The following is a 14424-nucleotide window of genomic DNA, read 5'->3' as shown; positions in this document are numbered from 1 at the left end:
CTGCATGCAAAGAATATAAGAATGCTGAGTTACACTTTCCTATAAATTGTTGTTCCTAGAAATTTAACATTTGGGAACAAAGAATATTAATATATATATTAAATATTAATGATTTGCCAATCATTTGAATAGTAACTTGACACATTTGCAGTGAAGTAAAATTTAAACTCAGTTTGATTTCACACTAAATTATACAGCAGCAAAAACAGTAAATACCTAAGTAGAAGATTCTTGACAAGCTTCTTTATACCAAGTGTGCATGCATGCGTGTGTGTGCATGTGTGTATTTTTTCCTTATCTATACTTAATCCTTTATTTCAAAATAAAATTTCACTTTGAATTACAAAATTCAAAAGCAATGAGCACTTACGATAATATTTATAATATTACTAGTACCATTCAATTGGCAGCAAGTGCTGGCCAAGTATCCTCACTTAATCACACAGAGTATGTTAAATGCAAAATGTATTGTCTCCTTACAGAAGAAACTGCTATTTTTATATTAGTGAAAAGTCCCAGTTAATGTATTAGCCCAAATTTGATAACCTATCTCATCACTGCTCAACCAACCATTTTATTTATTTATTTATTTATTTATTTAATCAAATTTTTATACCGCCCTATCTCCCGAAGGACTCAGGGCGGTTTACAGCCCGATAAAAATACAAATATAATACAAGATAAAACACTAAATTAAAAAACTTATTTAAATAGGCCAAAATTTAAAATTACAATTAAAATGATAAAAACCCCATTAAAATTAAATTTAAAATTAAAATTCTAGTCCAGTCCTGCACAGATAAATAGATGTGTTTTAAGCTCGCGGCGGAAGGTTCGAAGGTCAGGAAGTTGGCGGAGTCTTGGGGGAAGTTCATTCCAGAGGGTGGGAGCCCCCACAGAGAAGGCCCTTCCCCTGGGTGTCGCCAGTCGGCACTGCCTGGTGGACGGCACCCTAAGGAGTCCCTCCCTGTGAGAGCGCACGGGTCGGTGGGAGGCAACCATTAAAAGCAATCTTCAGATTTCAGATTTGCCTTTAAGATATGGGCAATCCAGGTATATTCATGTCCATAATTCTGTCTCTTAATACTCTTAAGTATTTCAACTGACTATGTGTTACACTTCTTAAATGAACATCTAGACTTAGATCTGAGATAGATAACTTAAAGTTCTTAAAATCTGTTCTGACTATAATTGCCTGAATTCCTACATATATATTGAAATATTAGGGGATTTTTTTGGAAGTTGCCTAGTATCTGGTATGATTGCTGCCCTTCTGCAAAATGTTGTCATTTAATTAAACAAACCAAGCATAAATGGGGCTTCTGAATGAAAACATTTGATGTATTTCCTATATCAGGGCTCTTTTTCTTAAGACACAGAGAGAAAAACCCACATTAAGTTAGGCAATGATGGCAACCTGTGTTACTGGAAATGAAAACATCACTGTAATATAAACTATGAGACAGTACAATTATTAGGAAAGGCCTCAAGTGAGCCATCTATAAGATGTATATTTCTACAAAAAAAAGAAGGATTCATAAAAAAATGCAAACCCACAAAAAGTTAAAAATGAAATAAAACTGAATACGTGCATATGGACAAGGACCATCTGGGAAAACTATCTTTATATCATCAAATAAACTAGTGTGGATAAACTGGTAATTCAATAGAATCCGCATTGATTTATCCCTTTATAAGCAGGCTAGGCTAGGCTAGGCTAGGCTAGGCTAGGACAAACAGGACAGGACAGGATAGAAAAGAATAAAATTCTTCATTGGCCAAGTGTGATAGGACACACAAGGAATTTGTCTCCGGTGCATAAGCTCTCAGTATACATATAAACAGCAAATAATAGGTCAAAGGTAATAATCATAGTTACAATCATTAATCATAAGTTACAAACAACAATGGATAAATCATTAAAAAACCCCAATAGAAGATAGTAAAAAAGATGAAAAGACGAGAAAATATGAGAAATGATACAGTGCTGTGGGAATTAAGTGTTCAGTAGAGTGATGGCACGAGGGGAAAAATATCTTTATGTCTGGTTGTTTCAGCATACAATGCCCTATAGCGATGTCCTGAGGGAAGAAGTTGAAATAGATTATGTCCAGGATGTGAGGTTTCTCAGCCTTCTTTCTGGTTCTTGCAGTATACAGATCCTCATTGGAAGGCAGGCTGGTTGTGACTGTTTTTTCTGCAGTCCTAACTATCCATTGAAGTCTGTTCCTGTCCTGTTTGGTTGCTGTGCCGAACCAGAAAGTTACTGTGGTACAAATGAGAGACTCAATAATTCCTCTGTAGAACTGTATCAGCAGATCCTTGGGCAATCTGAGCTTTCTGAGTTGAGGCAGGATGAACATTCTTTTTTGTGTCTTTTTAATGATGCTTCTAATATTAAAGGTAAAGGTTCCCCTCGCACATACGAACCTGATTGTTCTGGCTGCACCACAGGGCCAGTTGATCTATCTCCTGTCTATATGCAGACTCATCATTGTCTTGAATGAGACCAATGACTGTTGTATCATCTACATACCTCAATACTTTAACAGAGGGATCCTTTGAGATACAATCAAAGAAGAGAACAGTAATGGAGAGAGCAGACAGCCCTGGGAGGCTCCTGTGCTATTTGAATGGGTGTTCCATGTGATTTTCCCTAGCTTCACCTGCTGCTTCCTAATCATTAGAAAGTTTATAATCCATCTACAAATGTGGTCAGGCACAGCTAGCTGAGTCAGTTTAGAGAGGAGTTGTTCAGGAATGATGGTGTTGAATGCTGAGCTAATAATGTAATAATTTTTATTATATTGATTGAAAATTAAGTATCACCATGACTCTTTTCTGAACATTGTTATCTACAGTATATTGCTCCTTCAATTTGACTAGTTGATGGTCAAGTTGTTCATGTTCATTTCAACCCCACAAACCCAGGAAATCAGTAGCTAAGAATAGCACCTCAGTAATTAATGTTATGAAATATAACATCAAGGACTCAAACTTCACTACACAATATGAAGATCTTCATTAATTTTACCCATCTTCCTTATTCAAATGTAGATTTTGAAAAACAATAAAATGTATTGTGTGGAAAATGTACTGTAAGTGCACAGAGTTTAGGATGTTGTTTGAGATCATGTGACTTCTTGATTTCTATTGGCAGATATTCATTTTGGACAAAGAAGAGGTTTGAGGGAAAGTTATATTTGAAAAAGAACCCTGTTATTGTATTTGTAATTTGGCCTTCTACTCAATATTTGTTTTCTACAAATCAACCTATGAAGTGGATTTAATTAAAATAGGTTTGTTTATTTCTTTGTGGAAAAGTCTTCTGTTTTTATGAACCATCTTTGACTTCAAAATTATTATTTTTTCAATAATTTCATTAGCAATTATATTATATAAGTGAAACTACATTAAAGAAAAAATAAATATTTTTATATAAATAATAATAAAAAGGTGCAGAAAAAAAGAAAAAGATGAAAGTAGAAATATAGAAAAAGGAAACCCCCTTCATCCTCAGCAAGTTTAGTTAAGATTAAAAACTTATTACTACATCCTAAATTAAATGCATTAAACTACTTATGAACTTCTGAGCTACAAACTTTTGCCAATATGAACCAACTTAGGGGCCGGGATAGCTCAGGCAATAGAGAAGCCTGTTATTAGAACACAAAGCCTGCAATTACTGCAGGTTCGAGCCCGACCCAAGGTTGACTCAGCCTTCCACCGTTTATAAGGTAGGTAAAATGAGGACCCAGATTGTTGGGGGGGCAATAAGTTGACTTTGTAAAAAATATACAAATAGAATGAGACTATTGCCTTATACATTGTAAGCCGCCCTGAGTCTTCGGAGAAGGGCGGGGTATAAATGTAAACAAAAAAAAAAAAACCTGTCTGAAACCTCAACTCAGAAGGTGCCAGAGGTTGGTAGAATGTAAGTTTGCAGTGTGCACATACACACGTTTGTTTGGACTTGCAAACAAAACATATTTACAAACAGCAACTCAGAATAAATTTGTTCCTAAGTAGAGCACTGTCTATAAAATCAAACAACTCTTCATTCCATACGTTCCCTCTTTCCCCCAGGTTTCTGTGAACCCATCTTGAAAACCTCATCTCTTCCAATTAAATAGCAAAAGATAGGGGTTATCAAAAATTACAACATAAGTATGACAAATTGTATCTATTACACCCAATCTGAATCCACCCTTTTCCTTTAAACAAATCCCCCTCTTTCCACTCTTCAAATAATCCAAATTTAGTCCCACTCTAAAATAAAAAAAAAGCATTACCAGAAATAACCATTGTCATTGAATCGCAATTAAGAAGTCCGCCAAAATAACAACCCATAATAACCTTGGTCAAATACATTAATTTTATATTCTTATTTCTGCATACAGTCTTTAAAAGTCTTCTATTATTTGCAACATAGATATTCTGGGACTACTGACAATATTTCAGCTTCAGACTGAAGTTGACTTAGCCTTTTATAACTTGGTAAATTGCCAAAAAATTTAGTGGAACAGTAAACCTTAATGGCTTTTGAACTATTGCATGGAACTTGTCGTGTTAAAGAAATATTGTTTTCTTCCGCAATTGTGAATAATTAGATAGCAGTATAGAAATATGTGAAGTGCTTGTCTAAAAATGGGAGAGAAAGTAAATATCTCTATTTTCAGCATTTTAAAACTTGCTATATGTGAGGCAAATTGTACTGGATTAGTTGTTAAATTGACATAAAGGATGCCAAGTTATAAGCTCAAAGAATATGTTTTTTGTAAGCAATACAACTTTGAGGCTTCTGGGAATTTGTTATTTGTGGTAAGGAGTTGTCTTAACTAAAGGAGTATTAGTATTAACTAAAAGAGTATTAGTATGCCTGAACATTCTTGTACCTGTGAGGAGACATATTTGCTACTGATTTGTTGAATCATTTTGTTAGATCGTTAGATTTGTTAGATCGTTTTGGTTAATTCTTTATTTGCATTTTGTATTTTATTTTTCCATGACTCATTTGGGCACATCTTTTGCACTCTGTGCAAGAAAGAGACTGAATAATTGTACATTATTCTGATATTTTCCAAGGAAAAGGTCATTGATTTAATTGGATAATCCCTTCTGTCTGGATATAGATGGATCTCGCCTGGATCAAAATCTCTACATCTCATTTAAAAGGGGAAGGGGAATATTCAGCGCTACAAGTGAAAAGATACCTTAATATAAAACATTTGGGCAACTCCTTAAAACAGTTGTGCCTTGATACTTGTGCAGCTGCACAATCCTGGGAAAAGAGACACCTGCTTTAATTTATTTTTTATTTATTTATTTATTAATCGAACTTATATACCGCACCATCTCCCGTAGGACTCAGGGCGGTTCACAGGCATATTAAAACAGTACAATAAATAAACATTAAAACCCAATTAAAACTAGATAATATCATGGCCTGATCACTAAAAAATAAAAAACCTATAAAACCCCCATTAAAATATGCTAAGACCTTTTATCTTAGGCTAGTCCTGCACGCTGAAACAATAGAGTCTTCAGTTCCCGTCTGAAGGTCCAGAGGTCGGGTAGTTGTCGTAATCCTGGAGGGAGCTCGTTCCACAGGGCTGGTGCCGCCACAGAAAAGGCCCTCCCCCTGGGGGCCGCCAACCTACATTGTTTGGTCGACGGCACCCTGAGGAGGCCCACTCTGTGGGAGCACACAGGTCGTTGGGAGGCAATCGGCAGCAGAAGATGGTCTCGAATGTATCCCGGTCCTAAGCCATGGAGCGCTTTAAAGGTGGTCACCAAAACCTTGAATTGCACCTGAAAGACTACCGGTAGCCAGTGCAGGCCGCGCAGGATAGGTGTTATATGGGAGCAACGCGGTGCTCCCTCTATCACCCGCGCGGCCGCATTCTGGACTAACTGGAGCCTCCAGGTGCTCTTCAAGGGGAGCCCCATGTAGAGAGCATTGCAATAGTCCAGGCGGGAAGTGACGAGGGCGTGAGTGACTGTGCGCAAGGCGTCACGGTCAAGGAAGGGGCGCAACTGGCGAATCAGATGGACCTGATAGAATGCTCCCCTGGCGACGGCTGTCAAATGGTTCTCTAAGGACAGCCGATCGTCCAGGAGGACGCCTAAGTTGCGCACTCCCTCCCTGGGGGTCAGTACTTCCTCCCCCACAGTCAGCGATGGTGTAAGCTGACTGTACCGGGACGCCGGTACCCACAGCCACTCTGTCTTGGAAGGGTTGAGTTGGAGCCTGTTCCTCCCCATCCAGACCCGCACGGCCTCAAGGCACCGGCCCATCACCTCGACAGCTTCGTTGGGGTGGTTCGGGGTGGAAATGTACAGCTGCGTATCATCAGCGTACAGATGATAATCCACCCCGAACCCACGGATAACCTCACCCAGCGGCTTCATGTAGATGTTGAACAGGAGAGGCGAGAGAACCAACCCCTGTGGCACCCCACAAGTGAGGAGCCTAGAAGTCGATCTTTGCCCCCTGCCAACACCGTCTGCGAACGGTCAGAGAGATAGGAGGAGAACCACCGATAAATGGTGCCTCCCACCCCCAATCCCTCCAACCATGGTCAATGGTATCAAAAGCCGCCGAGAGATCTAAAAGGACCAGGACCGAGGAACATCCCCTGTCCCTGGCCCTCCAGAGGTCATCCACCAACGCGACCAAAGCCATCTCAGTGCTGTATCCAGGCCTGAAGCCGGACTGGAACGGGTCCAGATAGACAGATTCCTCCAGGTGCTGAGGAAGCTGATATGCCACCACACTCTCAACAACCTTCGCTAAAAAGCGAAGGTTGGAGACTGGACGATAGTTCGCTAAAATAGCCGGGTCCAGGGAGGGCTTCTTAAGGAGGGGCCTCACCATCGCCTCTTTCAAAGCGGCAGGGAAAACACCCTCCAACAAAGAAGCGTTGGTAACTTCCTGGAGCCAGCCTCGTGTAACCTCCCGGGTGGCCAGCACCATCCAGGAGGGACACGGGTCCAATAAACATGTGGTGGAGTTCAGCCTACCCAACAACCTGTCCATGTCCTCAGGAGTCACAGGATCGAACTCAGCCCAGATAACATTCTCAAGACTCGTCTCCGCCATCCCACCTGAATCTATCCAATCAGTGTCCAAGCCATCCCGAATCTGAGCGATTTTATCAGACAGATATTGAACAAAATCCTCAGCACGTCCCTGTTTAAGATGTTGTCCAGGTTCTGAACAGTTCTGGAGAACTGGTAATGGAAATTTTGAGTAGTTCGGAGAACCAGTAAATTCCACCTCTGACTGGCCCTGCCTTCATCTATTCTCTGCTTCCTCAGTTCCAGCTGATTGGGAGGAAATGGTGATTTTTCAGAAACCTTCCCCTGGAGTGTGGAGGGAATAGAGATTTTACAGTATTCTTCCCTTGGAGTGGGGTGGGAATGGAGATTTTACAGTTTCATTCCCCTGCCATGCCCACCACGCGCCATGCCATGCCCACAGAACGGGAGTAAAAAGAAATTGAATCCCACCACTGATGTTGCCTATAGATACAGTGTGACACAGTGGTACACTTAGTTCACTTATTTGTGCATTCTGAACCATCTGTTACAAATAATTTCTCCTTCCTTCATCCCTCCCTCCCTTCCCCAATCTATTTATATCAGACGTATTGTCTGTTATATTTTATATTTTTCAAAAGATCTATTCTCTTATCTATTTAGCACTATAAGAATGACATGGCATTTTCAGCAATATAAGGAATTTAAATGTTTAATTCTACAAAAATTCCTTCTGTTCAATGTCAAGTATAAACAGAGGAACATAGAATGCACATGGGATGAGGAAAATTTGGAACACTCATTTCACATAACATTGAATAAATTGGATGATGCATTAAAACAATTCAGCTTTTTGGAGAGGAAATTATCTCTAAATATTATGGGAATTATAAGACAGTCAATTTGTTTATAAATGATTAAAGAAAAAGTTTAAAAAAATGCTGGTTGAGGTTTTGTCCATGTTTAATGAAAAAGATATTTATTTTCTAATCTTTCCAGACTGACAAATGTGGCTTTCTGAACTTCATTAATATCCATTTTAAAGGTGGAATGAATTGATATTTTCTCTCTAGGCCACCAACATCACCTAATCACTTTGCCCCTCTCTTTGCTAATGTTATGGTAATGAAGCCTTCAAATCTGCATCTGAAGCTTTTTAAGTTTCTGGGGGAAAGAGTGTAATTGAAAGGAGTGTGGCTCTTAAGCACTTTTGTGACTAACCAAGGAAAATATAAAAATTCATGTTGGTGTGCTGCAGCAACAAGTTATAATTTTATGGTAAATCATGCCACTAATTATAATTTAATCAGATAGCACAGAATAATTCATTAATTTTAAAACATCATTTACAACTTTTTGCCCAATTTTAGCAATTTATGTCATGATAATAAAGCACAATTTCAAATTAGTCAGTCTTGGTGAAAGCAGATATGATATTTCAGATATATGATAACTGTATGGTCCTTGGCATTTCATTGTTAGTATTAACTTCAAATAAATAACTCTAGGATGACCTCAGACCTTTCAAGAAGGCCAAGTCAGGTAACAAGACTCTACAAGGATTATCGGAGCTCCATTTTATTGTTAAGAAATATAATAACAGAATCTTGAAAGCTTGACAAAGATTCAGTCTTCCCTTCTTATACCGAAGAAGATCAAGGCAAGACAATCTTGAGCTCCTTTTTCACCCTGTCAATTCTTTCAGCAAGTTGGTTGTACATATCTTTTTGAATTTCTTCTTCAAGGTAATTCCCATAATCCTCTACAGATACTTTAATAATGTATCCAAGCAATACTAAGCCTTTGCATGATACACATACAAAATCGTTTCATACAGTATCCATAGTCATAAATGAAACAAACAAAATATTAAAAAGTTATGAACAATGGCAGATTAATAGCAATAGCACTTAGATTTACACACTGCTTCACAACCCTCTCTAAGCGGTTTACAGAGTCAGCCTATTGCACCCAACAATCTGGATCCTCATTTTACCCACCTTGGAAGGATGGAAGGCTGAGTCAACTTTGAGCCTCATCAGAATTGAACTCCAAACTTTGGTCAGCCGGCAGTCAACAGAAGTAGCCTGCAGCACTGCATTCTAACTACTGAGCCACCATGGCTCATAGCATAACCCAATGCTTGTGGGGAAAGTCTAGCCTACTGAATTTGGTGAGATGGGCAGATAACCTCTTTTATGAGTTATTAATATTTTAGTTAATTGAGGAATTGTCTATTCATCTTAATTCTGGGAATTTATAGTATTGTCATGTAGAGTAATTATATCATACCCTAAAATGCATTCAAACTATGTGGTTCTGCCTTTTAGGAACAGTCATCGGCAGTAAAAAAACAAGCAGTCAAGAAATATCCTACAGATATAATACCTATTAAAATAATCATGAAAGCCATGGAAAAATTGCGCAGAGGCTTGGATGTTTCTATAAAAATCAGAAAAATGCAGGCAATGGTGTTTCCGCTGACATTCTATGGAAGTGAAAGTTGAAGAGGCAGGATAGAAGAAATATGGATTCTTTTGAAATTTGGTGCTGGAGAAAAGACCTGAGAATAATATGGTCAGGAAAACAAGCAAGCAAATGGATCATGAAACAAATCATCTCAGAGATCTCATCTCACTTGAAGCACAAAAGACCAGCCTCAAATTATCTTACTTCAGAAACGTTATATGAACAGATAGGCTTCTGAAGAAGGCTTTAATGCTGGGGAAAAGAGGAAAGAAAGACAAACAGCAGCAAGGAGGTGGATGGGTTCGGTTAAAGTGGAGATGAATGGGCTATTTGAACATCTGAAGAACCAGGTTAGGAATAGATCAGCATGTGATTGTTAAGAACCAACACCAATTTGATGGGACGTCATCAAATAATCACTGGAAATAACTACAAACAAGGCAACATTCACAGCATAACAGTATGCAAGCTTTTCACTAAGCTAAGAAAGTATATATATAGAATGCCAATATTATAAATGGACACTCAATCAATTCTTTCCTTATAGTGCTACTATATCCAGTATTCTGAGAGGTGTTTCCTAAATGAATGAGATTTCTATACATGGAAGCTAGTAAGGGCCAAGCAATTTTATTCTTGCCAATGCAATATTCCAATTGATAAAGTCTGTATATCATTAGTCTTCAAAAAGTGGGGGGGGGGGGAAGAGAAGATTTTAAAAAACCAACTAATAATACTAGGATAATTCTAAAGCAGATAATTAGCAATTATTTTGTAAATAAGCTGAATGCAATTCTGACTGTGAGATATCTTCATGGATTTGTCCCAAACAGATTAATCTTAGTTCTGCAGAGACAAATAAAAGCCAATCTCCATTATAGCTAAATGGCCAGATCATGTACCCAAAAATGAAGATACTAACTTAATATGTATGTCAAAAAAATTCTAATGGGGAAGTGATGCATTACTGTTTAAAAGACCATGACGGAACAAAGCATCTTTATATATGCAAAAATGTAAAGTTTGACCAAAAGCATACATTGAGGCTATAAGAAACACATGCAGTACATCCTCCAATTGAAAATAAAAATTAATAAATTTCTGGCTTAGGTTATTAAAAGAGACATCTATTTCTCTATCACTTCAAAAGAACACTATATTCAGAAATTTCCTTACTCACTAAAGCTGGACATTTGGTTCATTTGGTATCTTGGGATTTTAAAGCAGACTGATGAAGACTCACACACATTTTATTCTGGGTACTGAAGTGGACACAGTACCTAGTTGGTTGGTAGCTAAGAAATATCATCAGAAAACCAACGGCATCAAATCTCTCTTTGTTATAAATGGTAATTTGTTGGATAAGACCATAGCTCCTTTTTGTCAACTTTTGAGATAGTTTATCCTCAAGCACCAACTAATAATGAAATTAATTAACCTCTGCTTTATAAAGGTTCCTTTTATTTCTTATTCTAAATCAAAAGGCAATAGCAATCACTTGTACTATTAACCAAAAGACTCCACACAAAAAAATGAATGGGTTCTCATCATCGTGGTATGTCCCTTTCTGCAGAAAGTGCCAGCAGCATTCGGGGTAGTCGGAGAGCAGAGTGATTGGTAACACAGCAAACTTGCAAGCAAAGAATGCTTTCCTATCAGTAACACAATATACCCTTAAATGTTTTAAAACACACACACACAGATAGACATGCACATCGAAAGGTAGAGATGATAAATAGAGGTATTGCTGCAGGATACAGACAGAACTCACAAGCTTACTTGATCCTATTTCATAACCTGCAGCTTAGATTTAGAATGGAGATAGCAAGCCAAAATGTGACAAAAATGTGTTTGATAAGAAACCCATGAAACAAAATGCTACAGTTTGAAAACAAGAGAGGGGATAGAATTGACAACAGTGTAAAGAGTTTGTATACTAAGCCAATGGCCATAGATATAATATTTTTTTGTTGTCAGTTAAGGAATTTTAGAATGTTGCACTCTCATCTCCAATGGCTGTGATGCCAGGATATATTAGAAATTTTCTTGACCAAATGACTCCTCAGTTCTAAAAGGACTACAATACTTTGGTCAAAACAAAACTGAGTGTGAAGAAATTTCCAAGAAAGTAAAGAAATCGTAGTTTCTGTTATATTTTTGATACACACAGAATAAATTCCAAATGCTGGATACTTATTTTGCAAAAGAAATGTTGAAAAATATTGATAAGGATTAAACAACTCAGGCTATAAAATCCACCATGGATTTCAGTCAAAACAAATATAGGGTCTGTCCAAATGGATTCCATGAAAGCACAGATGGGCAGCAATGAATACTATCTGCCAATGTGTCTACTCAACAATGCACAAAGAAAAGTAAATATGGAAAAAATTGAAAAAAAGGCGTGCATATTTCTCTCTCTCTCTCTCTCTCACACACACACACACACTATTCCCTTTTGTAATAAGCAACATTTTACAAAGCACTCAAGAGAGAGTAAGTATTAGTAAGCAAAATAAATTGAAAAAGATAAGCCAAAAGGGAAAATGTACCTGATTTAATTTACTGCAATGCCATTTATTGTATTGTTCCAAAATTTTCTACCTTTGTACTCCCTCCTTCCATCACATCCATACCCATTTCATCAACTGCATTGTTTTCAAACCATCATTAATAAACTTAATGAAACATCAACACAATTGATTCACTACCTTCTAAATCTCAATATTTCTCCCTCTCTCCTTATACTCTTCTTTCATATATTTTACTTGCAATTTCATGCTATTCATTTTATCTGTAAGATCAAACCTCAGTATACCTTTCTTTCACTTTTGATTACAATCATGTTAATTCATCAACCATTGATCATAACTTTTTTTGGTTGTACTTCATTTCCACAGCAGGTGACTTACTTTTGTTTCTTCTGACACACCCAGCTCTCACTTTCATATAATAAAGTGAGTAGGAGCACCTACAATACATATTTTAGTTTCTTCGACTATACATTCATTCTCAGAAAAGACCACTTTCTTTCAAGAAGCATTTGCATGTCTTCATATTTCTCTAGCTATTTTCTCATCTTCTGAAAACTTTCTTCCAAGGTACAAACAATTAATCTCCTTACTTTTCTTTTTCACCAGTTAAGTATAACTTAATATGCTTAATTTTTCCAATCAGACACACCTAATTAGGAATTTATTTTCAAGTTTGTAGTCATGCTGCTTAACATTTTGCCATTTTATCTTCGAAATCATAGTTCTCTATAAGCATTGATAATCATCCTATGAGTCGCTTATTGGCCTCTGTTATCCTTCATAAGCATCTTTTAAAATAATGCTTTTTATTAAGAAAGTGTTAACCCAAACCACATGCATCATTCCATGCTAACAGCAAGGATTATTACTTGTAAGTTTTGATCCATAAATTTAGTCGATAAATGTTTAACAAAATAATAATAGCAATAGCACTTAAACTTATATTTACAGCACTTTCTGAGAGGTCTATAATGTCAGCATGTTGCTCCCAACAATCTGGGCTGGGCTCATTTTAGTGACCTTGGAAAGATGGAAGGCTGAGCTCTTTCTCATATTTAGTATTTGGAGTATACTTACTAAAGTTCTATAGAACCTTGAAAGACATGCTTTAGAATGTGAGGAAATGCATAAACATTCCTTTAAAAAAATGTTCTAAGTACCCATATCTTTCTCAATGTTGATACAACTACTTGTGATGGGTGGTGTATTTATTTGTTGCTGAGCCCCAGTCTCAATTCCATTTCAGATTTGTATAGGAAGAAGTTACTTAATTGTCATTTTGGAGGGTTGCAATACAACAAAGGTTTCAGAGACTCTAAATTTATTCTGCTGTTTGTGAAATTTAATTTTGCCCTTCTCCCTCAAAATCTTGCTTTCATTTCACTGTTATATTATGGACACACTGATTAAACTTTTTCTTTACCTATGTGGTTTTCATTTTTGATATGTATCCTTTGTTATAAAATGAACTCTATGTTATGTAATAAACAAAACGAGTGAGTATAAGAGAGAGGTTCAGAAACCATTTCAATTTGAAAATTACTACAGAGAAGCTGAACAGTGAAGGAGTACATACTTCCAACCAAATTGTCTCGTCATATTCTGTTTTTGTGAATGCTCTTTAGCAAATGAAAAATGTACCCAGTGAATTGGGATGTTTGTTGAACTCTTCAAAATGAAAGTGACATCTTATCACAGGGTTACTTTTGCTCAATTTTACATCTTCTGACTGCCATTTAAAGCAACTGTTTTATTCAAAGGACTGGATAGTGATATAACCAACATATTTTTAGGTGAAGAATGTCAATTTTATAGTGAAATCTGTGTACAGGGCAAGTTTGGTCAGAAAGAATGAAATGAAAAGAAAACCTGGGTAGAATAAATAAGAACCGTGCCACTGAAGCACAGCAGATGTATACTGATCTATACAGGAGAAAAGCATGGGATGGAAGCATCAGTGATACCTGTTGATTAAAGCATCACATTTTATAAAAGTATCAATAGGAAACGCTGATTATTTGCACAATGAGCAATAACTGATTGGAAGACATCACATCATAGACACAAACACACACACACACACACAGAGAAATACACACAAATGCCATCATATTGTTCCATTTTAGGGTAAAGCATAGGAAAAGAACAATACATAATAAGTTAAAGTAAATCACAGCACAGGAGGAAAAAAGAAAAAAACCTCATAACTAGATTCATATGTAAACTGATTTTCACAAATGCACTATTAGCTTACTTGCTTATAAATTTGTTTAACAGATTAACATTATTGCCCGATAAACATTGGCTAACAATAAATAAAATAAACCCAATAATAATTTTAAAAAACAATTAAAGCAACATTTTATCAACACAGCAAACT

The 14424-nt window shown here is 36.9% G+C and overlaps 1 protein-coding gene across 1 annotated transcript in view; it reads right to left on the bottom strand.

The window, feature by feature from the left end:
* The window catches only part of SNTG2 (syntrophin gamma 2), a 305949-nt gene that overhangs the window by 120854 nt on the left and 170671 nt on the right, over positions 1 to 14424 (bottom strand). The window lies entirely within an intron of this gene.

This window comes from Ahaetulla prasina, chromosome 1 (assembly GCF_028640845.1).
Source record: "Ahaetulla prasina isolate Xishuangbanna chromosome 1, ASM2864084v1, whole genome shotgun sequence".
In the NCBI taxonomy this organism is placed as follows: domain Eukaryota; kingdom Metazoa; phylum Chordata; class Lepidosauria; order Squamata; family Colubridae; genus Ahaetulla; species Ahaetulla prasina.
Note: the sequence above shows the minus strand (reverse complement) of the source record. Positions and strands in the feature narration are given on the sequence as shown.